We start from the raw sequence: 11,456 nt of genomic DNA on the forward strand, positions 1-11,456 counted from the left end.
ATGATGTAAAGAAGAATTGGAATTAATGGGAGGAACCAGAAGAAAGAAGAAACAAAACAAAACGACAAGAGAAAAGGAGAGCAAAGAGTCTGCCTCCATCTGAATTCAGACTCCCAGGTTCTTTCTCTGGATGTAGATAGCATTTTCAATCATGAATCTTTTTAGTTGTCTTAGATCCTTGCATTGCCGAGAAGAGCCAAGTCTATCAAAATCAGTCATCACACAATGTGACTGTTACTGTGTAAAATGTTCTCCTGGTTCTGCTCATTTCACTCAGCATCAGTTCATATAAGTCTTTCCAGGTTTTTCTGAAGTCCACCTGCTCATCATTTCTTCTAGCACAATTATATTCTATGACATTCATATACCACAACATGTTCAGCCCAATCGATGGACATTCCCTCAATTTCCAATTCTTTGCCACCACAAAAAGAGCTGCTATAAATATTTTTGTACATGTGGGTACTTCTCCCATTTGTACATGGTCAGTAGAGCCTACTCAGCCAAAAACAAACAAACAACAAACCAAAACACATTCGATGCCAGCATTATGTAACACAGTTAAATTCAACAAAGATTTATTTATTGGATTGAATTGAATCCAAACTGGCCATCAGCACTGCCCGAAATTATAATTCTACTTTACTGTAGGGCCATGGCTTCAAAGTGAGAAGAGCCAAGTCGTCTAGGTCATGTTGCAAGACTAAATTCTGAGTTCCCAAGCAACTGTTTTATTTAAAAAAATTTTTGATAGTTTGTTTTGACACAACAGATGCTATTCAATAAACTCTTAAATAACTTCCCCATGAAGTACATACTCTGAAAGAATTTCACAAAACCATTCACTAGGGTGATTATAAGCTGCTTTCCACTTTTGCAGTTGACCATTTTTAACAAAAAAGGGGGCATAGATGTTTTAACTTTAATTATTTGTCACCAGCATTGTTTATTGTTTTTGATTAGAGATTTGTTGCCTTTCAGTGCTGTTTTCATTTACATTGCTGTACTCAGTGTAAATTATTAATTTGGCTTTGCTTTCTTCACTCTATCACTTTATGAGAGTCTTCATTTTTAAAAAAAATCTTCTCATTTGTTGTTCTGTAGAGAACAGTAATATTACATTACATTCACATACCACAATTTGTTCAGCCATTTCCCAATTGTTAGGCGCATATTTTGTTTCCAGCTTTTTGTTATTACAAATAAGGCTGTTGTGAATATTTTGTGCATATGGGTCTTCTCTTGTCAGTATTAACTTCCTTGGAGTATAAGCCTAGTAGTAGGATATCTGGGTCAAAGGATATGAGCCATTTAGCAATTTTTTTCCTCCATTCGTTGTCTGGTTATGAATTTATACTACTCTTTCCAGGTTCTCCTCTGACCTGCTTGTACTTTTTCTGGACAATTATCCATATATCACTTCCTCTAATTGTGGATATTCCCTAAGGTTCTAACCTAGCTTCTGCCAGTTGATGAATGGTTATGAACATTTTAATGGTCTAAGCAAAACAAAGTAATGTAACTAGGTGCTCTTCTTTTTCTGCACTCTTTATCTTAATAACTTCATCATTTTTGATCAGGTTAACTATTGTATTGATGGATATGACTCCCAGATCTTTATATACCACCCAAGTGTCTTCCTTTAGCTTCAGTCCCCCATTACCAGCTGCTAAGTAAAAATTTCCAACTGAACATCCTAGAGACATCTCAAACTCCATATGTTTGAAATTCTAGGTGTCACTATAGTGACTGTTTGTCTGTGTTCTCATTTCTGCCCCTCTCAACCAGAAAAGGACAAAGATGAAAACCTCATAGACAGCCCTGTCTCTGCCTAATGGGCTGGCTAGGAAAGAACTCTTTTTGTAAAGCATTTTGTAAATGTTTAATTCAAAATAAATTTTACAAGTTATCTAAAGGACATTTGTAGAGGAGACTAGAAGTAAACGCATAAATCAGTGAAAATTTGAACCTATTTGTCAACATTACAATAGTAATCTATTCTCATTGTCAATTACACAGAGAAACCACTATATTTGGACTCTACCTTAACATATAAAGAGGTAGAAATGAATTTTGTTCTTAAATTTATTTATTTTCAGTTTTCAACATTGATTTCCACAAGATTTCGAGTTCCAAATTTTCTCCCCATCTCTCACTTTCCCCCACCCCAAGATGGCATGCATTCTGATTATCCCTTCCCCCAGTCTGCCCTCCCTTCCATCACCCCCTTCCCATTTTATCCTCTTCCCCCTTACTTTCTTGTAGGGCAAAATAGATTTCTACACCCCATTGCTTGTATATCTTATTTCCCACTTGCATCTAAAAATAATTTTTAACATTTCTAAAAAGAACATTGAATTCCAAATTCTCTTCCTTCTTTCCTCCCCACCTACCCTCATTGAGAAGGCAAGCAATTCAGTATAGGTTATACATGTGTCATTATGCAAAACACTTCCATAATCGTCATGTTGTGAAAGACTATATTTCCCTCCATCCTATCCCACCCCTCATTTATTCTATTTTCTCCTTTGACTCTGTCCCTTTTCACAAGTGCTTGCTTCTGACTACACCCTCCCCCAATCTGCCCTCTCTTCTATCATTCCCCCACCCCTTATCCTCTTGCCCCTACTTTCCTTTAGGATGAGATACCTAATTGAGTGTGTATGTTATTCCCTCCTTAAGCCAAATCTGATGAGAGTAAGGTTCACTCATTCCCTTTCACCTCCCCCCCCTTCCCTTCCATTAGGATAGAACTTTTAACTCTGCTCATTCTTCTTCCCTTCATTTCCCCTTCTCAGTACATTGAGACTGGGGGAGTGAAAGAGTTCAGCAAAATACACTCAGTCATGATAGAGCTTCCAATATAGACTCCATCTGGTTGTTGCTTGTCCTTCAATGTCAAAGTGGACCAGTGACATCAAGAGGGTGATATCTTGACTTGTGCATGAATTGGATTTAAGTGAGACAGAGCAGCACAAAGTTGTCAGCTTCACTCTCTCCTTCAGAGTCATCAGACAAAACTCCACTTCAATATTCTCTTCCTCTTTTAAAAAAATGAGATGTGCCAAGTTGTTAGAGTAAAAATAAAAATTGGCTTGATATGGCCCCCATGTGAATGTTATAAACCACCATAGTATCTCATATAGTCACCATGTTGCTTTAAGTCCTCATTACCTCTTACCCAGTATTGCAATGGCTTCCTAATTTGACACTTGTCCTCATCTCTCCTCACTCCAGTTCCTCTGCATTGTAACCAAAGTGGTTATTTTTAAATGAGGATTTGACCACATCAGTTACTTCCCTGTTTGGTAAACTCTAATGTGTCCCCATCATTTCTAGGATAAAATATAAACTTCTTGGTTTGAATTTTAAACTTCTTCATAATTGGGCCCTAACCTATTTTTCATTACACATTGTTACCCTTCCCACATTCTATAATCCAGCCAAACTGGCTTTCTCTCTGTTCTTCCATTGACAATGTTATAAGAGAGAGGGGGCCAGCAGGAAGACAACAAATCTAGCCAGGAGTGATAGTCACCTGAAGAAAGGCTGCTTTCAGGAGGCATGATCCCTTGTGGAGAGAAGCCCTAGCTCTGGCCTCTATGAAAGTAATAATACTCATAAATGAATAGAGAACTATAGCTAAGGGAAACTTTGTGAAGACTTTGAAAGGAGAAGAGGATTTCAGGTGTCTAGAAACTATCACATAGTTATTATCTACATATCCTCCCCACTTTTGTACATTAAGTTTGTGACCACTCTTCTCTGGAACTTGTGTATGTTTATGGGGGAGTATGCCTTGGACTTTTAGGGAAATGTTTTTATAATTACAGCTTATGCTATACTATCTTATGAAATAATGTGGTTAAACATTAATTACATCTCTTGTTAGTGGGAAACACATTGGTGGATGACCATGAATACCTGTATATTAAGCTTAGTCACTCAAGATCATCCCTAGAATCCTGAGACTAATAGTCACCTACCTTCCCCCTTGGAATCCAATCCACCAATGTGAGTGAGATTAGGAGAAATAGCTCCCATGGTAATGTGACATACATATGCATATTTATGTATATACATATACATGTGTATGCATATTCATTATCAATATTGATTTATACTTACTTTATTCATTCTCTTTAGTCCGGGCATCAGAATCATAAAGAATATATGTATAGGTACTTTCTTCTATATTATTGAGAATAGTTTATGCAGAATATAGTTTGTTTTTTAAATGTTTGATAGAATTTATTTGTATGTATGTCTGAACCAGGGATTTTTTTGTTCTTTGTGAGTTTCTTTGTAGTTTGCTAAATTTCTCTTTAAAAGATTGGGTTGTTGAGATTCTCTAGTCCCTCATTTTTTTTTAATTTGGGTATTTGTAGATATTCATGCATTTCATAGAAGTTTTCAGTTTTGTTGGCACATAATTTGGCATGGTAGTTTCTGACAGTTTTCTTTTATCTTTCTTTTATTGCAAACTTTCCCTTCATAGATGTTATGGCAGTAATTTGCTTTTCTTCTCGCTCTCTTTTTCTCTTGGTCTCTAGCTCATACAATAAAATTAACTAACAGTTTATTGACTTTGTTGCTGTTTAAAAAATAACCTTCATTTACCAGCTTAATGGTGCTTATGTTTCTCCTTTGATGACTTCTTCTTTGATTTATAAAATTTCTTGTTTTGTGCTTAAATTGTTTTGAGGTCAGTAGTTGTTTTTTAATTTAAAAAATTGTGTGCTAAGTACTTCAGTTTTCTGCTCTTCTCCTTTGTTAATGTGCTCAGAGATACAAATTTTTCTTTTTACCATAATTATTTATTGCTTCTGTCATTTCTTCACCCCATTAATTGTTCAGGACATTGTTATTTTGTCTTCATTTTGGTTTGAATTTTTGTTTGTATGTCTCTTGTTGGTTACAATTTTAACTGTTACGGTCTGTAAATGATTCATTTACTATTTCATCTAATGTGGAGAAGAGTCTCACCATCCTCACCAACACAGCCACCAACTGCCAAACAACTACCACTAACATGACAGGTAAGTCAGCCTAACTGAACCTGAGAGGCATCTTAAGGGAGAGATAGTAGGTGCAGGTATGTTCCAGGTAGGTTAAACTATTATCACCACCTCTCCTTGGATCTTGGAGAAGACAGCTTAGGAACCCAAATCCAAAAGCCTCAGGAATTGCAGTTCCTTTCAGACCACTGGTCATGATACTAGCCCTTCTCACAACCATCATCAAAGAGAGCAACCCTCATAGAGAAAGGGCATTCCATCCCTGGTACCAACACCACCAATTGCTTACTACCTGCTACCTATGCGTGAATAATCCCAGGAGCCCTGCAAATGGAACTACCACTCCAGATCACTAAACTTTCTACAAATCTAGTCCCCACCATTGCTGTGCAGAGGACCAATCATTGTGGAGATGCAACTATCAACTGCCTCTATGAGGCCTGCAGGCCTTGACTTCTCTTTGGCCACAGATACTAAAGACTCAAAAGAGAAAATGTTCACCACAAAGGTCCTTTGCATTGTCAAATGGTCCAATATCAGAAACAGATATGATTTTATTAGTGGAAATTAATAGCATCTACCTTACAGTATATAGCACCTGTAAAATGGGGATAATAATATTACCTACTTCACCTCATAGGTGAGGATCAAATGAGATAATGATTTAACATGCTTAGTACAGTATCTGGCACATAGATGCTTAATAAATACCTTTCCCCCTTTTTCTTCTTTCTTTCCTTCCTTCCTTCCTTCCTTCCTTCCTTCCTTCCTTCCTTCCTTCCTCCTTTCTTTCCCTCTTTCCATTCATTTAAGCACATTATCAATTGTTGAAAACATAATATGATGCTGAACAAACTTAGTATACCCTCTAAAAATGAAAAACTACTCTTTAAAAATAAATTTAGCATTGCCATAAGTCTATCAAATTCAGTTTTTCTACAATTTTATTCAGAAATACAATCTCTTTCTTTGCTATTTTGTCCTCCTGATAGCTTTATCTGAAAAAAAAATGGGTGCTAAAGTAATTTTCAATTATTGTCATCATTTAGTTTTTTTCATGTCATATCCCTTTTCATAAGTATTGAGATGTTATGACACATAATGCAGAAACACACATGCATATATATACATGTATATATATATATATGTGTGTATATATATATATATATATATATATATATATATATATATATATAATATTGATATTGTTTCATTATCTATGTCCCTTTAAGCAGAATGTGGTTTCCTGGTATGCCTCTCTAAATTGTACCTCTTTTTACTAGTGCCTCATCTAAAATAATTATTGAAAATCTTGCATTTTGAATTCAATACAAGTATGATAAGTTTTATTCTAATCTATCCTTGTGTTTATCATATGCAACAAGTTGCTGAATTTAAAAAAAAACTGCAGTTCTGTTTTATGGGAAAGTTGAAAATTTTAACAAGCAATATTTTTGTTTCTTTCCATTTATGGAATTCTATTAAATTATCTTCAAAACTAGCACAAGACACTTGAAGCTTGTTTCACTTAAAATAGTTCAGTTACATTCCCATCCTTTACACATGGACAGCTCATGACCTTTCCTGTCTTGCTCAGCCCCAGACCCCTAGATTTTAACCTCCTCTTCTCATTCCCCCACTTAAGATCAGCACTAGGCACCAGCAGCTTATTTTACCAGGAACAATTTTATTCCAATATCCAATCTTATATACAAATACTACCTTGTTTCCTTTCCTCCCCAGCCTAGAGCTTTTTCTTGCTTTGGCAATCAGATGAAATGGATGGTCTAGTGTATCTTTAGTCCTGAGAAAGGGGTCCAAAGACCAAACATAACAAAGAATCATTGAATTGGATTCCTATGAAGTCCCTGAATTTATGAACATTGAATATTTTCTTCACGTTAAGTCATCTCTTTTTCCCTTCAATAAATTCAATTTGATCAATATGAATGATATCTTGGATGACTTGCTGTAGACTGACATAATTTTATTGAAAATTTTTAAACTGATATCCTTTGATGATATTAGTCTATTTAATAGTATTCTTATCTATAAAGTCCCCTCATTTGTTAATCTATCCACATTGGGATCTTGAGAATTCCTATGTTCTGGAGGTCTTTTGTAATCTCTTTCTAGTTATAATGGTTGGGTTAGATACAAGGGAGGTTCAGAAAACCTGCTTAACCTATCCACCTTAATTCATACAGTGGTATATAATACAATTTCTTTTGCTTAGAGCAGGAAGGAAACTCAAAGATCATTCAAGACTAATTTTTCAGGTGAGGAAGTTGAAGTCCAGAGAATGAGGTAGGTAGTTTGGAACAGAAGTGAGATTTGAAAGCCAGATCTTCTGTCTCCAGATCCTGTGCCTTTATTACTGTACTACAGTTATTATAAAATGATGACTATTCCATTTCAGGTACTCTTGTTTTAAACCTTCTGAACCCCTAGCACTAAGACCACTATTCTACTTTATCTAGGGTTTCTATACGCTGAGGAACATCAAGAATGCTTAGAATGCATTCTAAATCTAGGAAATAGGAAGCTATTTAGGTCTAATTGGGTTAGCCCTGTACCTAATAAACTCACTAGCTCCCTATCACTTCCAAGATCAAATATAAGATCCAATATTTGGTGTTCAAAGCTCTCATAATATCACCACCGCCACCCTGCTCTTTCCCAGTCTTCTTACAATTTATATCATGTGCTCTTTGATTCAGTGAAACTGGACTGCTATCAGTTCCATTAAGAAAACATGCCATCTCTTAGATACAGACATATTCACTGGCTGTCCCCCCTGCCTAGAATACTTTCCCTTCTCATCCACATCTACTGTCTTCTCTGGCTTCCTTCAAGTCCCAGCTAAAAGTCCATCTTTTACAGGAAACTTTTTCCAACCCTCTTAATTCCAGTGCCTCCTCTCTGTTAATTATTTCCTATTTATTCTATCAATAGCTTGTTTGTATGCAGTTCTTTGGATTTTGTCTCCTGCATTAGACAGTGAGCTCTTTGAGAGCAGGAGCTGTCTTTTGCCTTTCTTTGTATTCTTAGCACTTAACACAGTGTGTGGCACATAGTAGGTACTAAGTTAATGTTTATTGACTGATTGACAAGTAGGGAAAAGAGGTCCTGTCTATAGAATGACAAAATACCTAGTTGAAAGTGGGGAAAATCATTCAACCAATTGTTTGGTCTAAGTGAAATTTCTTCTTTGCTTTGTTTTTCCCCTGAATTCGTTGGTAATCTTGGTGCCATGTCAGTAGAGCATCAGTGCTACAAAGTTAGATGTGTGTTGATAAATGTTTAACAATCTATCCTCAGAAAGAAATGCATGCATGGCACATTTTAAAGTTTAATCTATATTATAATTAACATTTTCTTCATCACTTTCTTAAGTACAGTCAATCAATAAAACAATAAACCAAGTCATGATTGTAGCATCTTTTATTTCCAAGGTGTAAATTTTTACACTTAAAATTTAACAACTGGCTCTGTGAGTCCTAGCTGTCATAGGAAAAGCTCAGACTTAGAGTTCAGAATACTGGGTAAATAATCCAGATCAGATACTTACTGGTCATGTAGCCAGGATTAGCTCCCTTAAGCTTTCTGATCCTCAGTTTCCTCGGTTGTAGAATATGAATGATAATAATTGTAGTACCTGGCTCACAAGGCTGTTTGGATGGTGGGAGGGAAGGCTCTGTAAACCTGCAACTACAATGTACATGTGAGTTAGAATTTGAAAAAAGATATTGAAATTTCCAGAGTAAAGAAAAACTTCTTTTAAGCAAAATCCTTTGTAATTACAGTTCAAAATTGTATTTGATATTTCTGTCTTGGCTGATCTCAAAGCCAGATCAAGAAATAAACTCTTTATGTTATTGGGATCCTTTAGCGCGCGCGCACACACACACACATATCTGCATTAGTGGTGGAATGTGGCAGCTGTTGAAGCATAGAATGCTATCCAGCTCTTGAGAACAGAAGAGCAAAAAGAATTCTGTATCTTGTTTCCTCTATAGCTTCTTCAGAGAGAGCTGTCATGCAATGGGTTTAAATAGGAATTTGTCCAAGAATCTCATGTTAGAATGCTGAAATCACTGGAATGATGGATGGGCAAAATCAATCAATCAGTCAGTTAACAAACATGTATTAAACAGTTACTATATGCTAGGTACAACAAATATACAATTGTCTTAGAGCTAACAAAATTTATTTAAAAAAAACATTATGTATTTATTTTTATTATTCTTTTCTTTTTAAATTTTGAGTTCCAAATTATCTTCCTCCCTCATCTCCTCCACCCACCAAGAAGGCAGGGAAAATGAGTTGTAGCATATGATTGTCATGGAGTACTGTTATGCTAGAAGAAATGATGAGGAATATGGTTCCAGAAAAACAAAAACATGGCAAGACCTATTTTAACTGATGTAAAGTGAAGTGAGAAGAACTGGGAAATGAGTATGCTTAGTAAGAGCAATGTTTTGATGATGATTGACTATTTCTGGCTGCTGGATGTATTTTCTCTTTGACATGGGAATTCTGGAATTTGGTTATAATATTCCCAGGAGTTTTCATTTTGGTCTCTCTTTCAGGAGGCGATCAGGATATCAGGGCAGTTTTCCTTGATAATTTTTTCGGATGATTAAATATAATTTTATTTGTACTGAATTAGAATGAATGGGTGGGTGTCATCACTGACAAAAATGCTAGAAATTTGGCAAAAACACTAGTCTTAGGATCAGAGTACTTTGGCCAATCACTACCTTTTTATCTCAGTTTCTTATTTTTTTTTTAATTTAAATTTATTTATTTAACATATTTAGTTTTAAGCATTGATTTTCATAAGAGTCTGAATTACAAATTTTCTCCCCATTTCTACACTACCCCCCACTCCAAGATGGCATATATTCTGGTTGCCCTGTTCCCCAGTCATCCCTCCCCTCTATTATCCCACTTCCCTCCCATTCCCTTTTCCCTTACTTTCTTGTAGGGCGAGATAAATTTCTACGCCCCATTGCCTGTGTATCTGATTTTCTAGTTGCATGCAAAAACTTTTTTTTTTGCTTTTGAACATCTGTTTTTAAAACTTGAGTTCCAAATTCTCTCCCCTCTTCCCTTCTCACCCACCCTCCCTAAGAAGTCAAGCAATTCAACATAGGCCACATGTGTAACATTATGTATAACCCTTCCACAATACTCATGTTGTGAAAGACTACCTATATTTTGCTCCTTCCCAACCCATCCCCCTTTATTGAAGTTTCTCCCTTGACCCTGTCCCCTTTTGAAAGTGTTTGTTTTGGATTACCTCCACCCCCATCTGCCCTCCCCTCCATCATCCCCCCCCTTTTTATCTTCCTCCCTCTTCTTTCCTGTGGGGTAAGATACCCAATTGGGTATGTATGGTATTCCCTCCTCAGGCCAAATCTGATGAGAGCAAGGTTCACTCATTCCCCCCTCACCTGCCCTCTCCCCTCCTCCCACAGAACTGCTTCCTCTTGCCCCCTTTATGTGAGATAATCCACCCCATTCTATCTCTCCCTATCTCCCTCTCTCAGTATGTTCCTCTCTCATCCCTTAATTTGATTTTATTTCTTTTAGATATCATCCCTTCATCTTCAACTCACCCTGTGTCTGCTCTCTCTCTCTCTTTCATATATATACACATAAATATATATATATACACACATATATATACACATATACACACAGATATATACATACATACACATTCACTTGTATATATATATATATATATATATATATATATATATATATACATAAACATATATATGTATGCACATTCCCTTCAGTTACCCTAATACTGAGGTCTCATGAATCATACATGTCATCTTTCCATGTAGGAATGTAAACAAAACAGTTCAACTTTAGTAAGTCCCTTGCAATTTCTGTTTCTTGATTACCTTTTCATGCTTCTCTTGATTCTTGTGTTTGAAAGTCAAATATTCTATTCAGTTCTGGTCTTTTCACTGAGAAAGCTTGAAAGTCCTCTATTTTATTGAAAATCTATATTTTGCCTTGGAGCATGGTACTCAGTTTTGGTCGGTAGGTGATTCTAGGTTTTAATCCTAGCTCCATTGACCTCCAGAATATTGTATTCCAAGCCCTTCGATCTCTTAATGTAGAAGCTGCCAGATCTTGGATTATTCTGATTGTATTTCCACAATACTCAAATTGTTTCTTTCTGGCTGCTTGCAGTATTTTCTCCTTGATCTGGGAGCTCTGGAATTTGGCGACAATATTCCTGGGAGATTTCTTTTTGGGATCTATTTGAGGAGGTGATTTATGGATTCTTTCAATTTCTATTTTGCCCTGTGGCTCTAGAATATCAGGGCAGTTCTCCTTGATAATTTCTTGAAAGATGATATCTAGGCTCTTTTTTTGATCATGGCTTTCAGGTAGTCCAATAATTTTTAAATG

The sequence above is a fragment of the Trichosurus vulpecula genome, chromosome 7 (assembly GCF_011100635.1).
Source record: "Trichosurus vulpecula isolate mTriVul1 chromosome 7, mTriVul1.pri, whole genome shotgun sequence".
NCBI lineage: Eukaryota > Metazoa > Chordata > Mammalia > Diprotodontia > Phalangeridae > Trichosurus > Trichosurus vulpecula.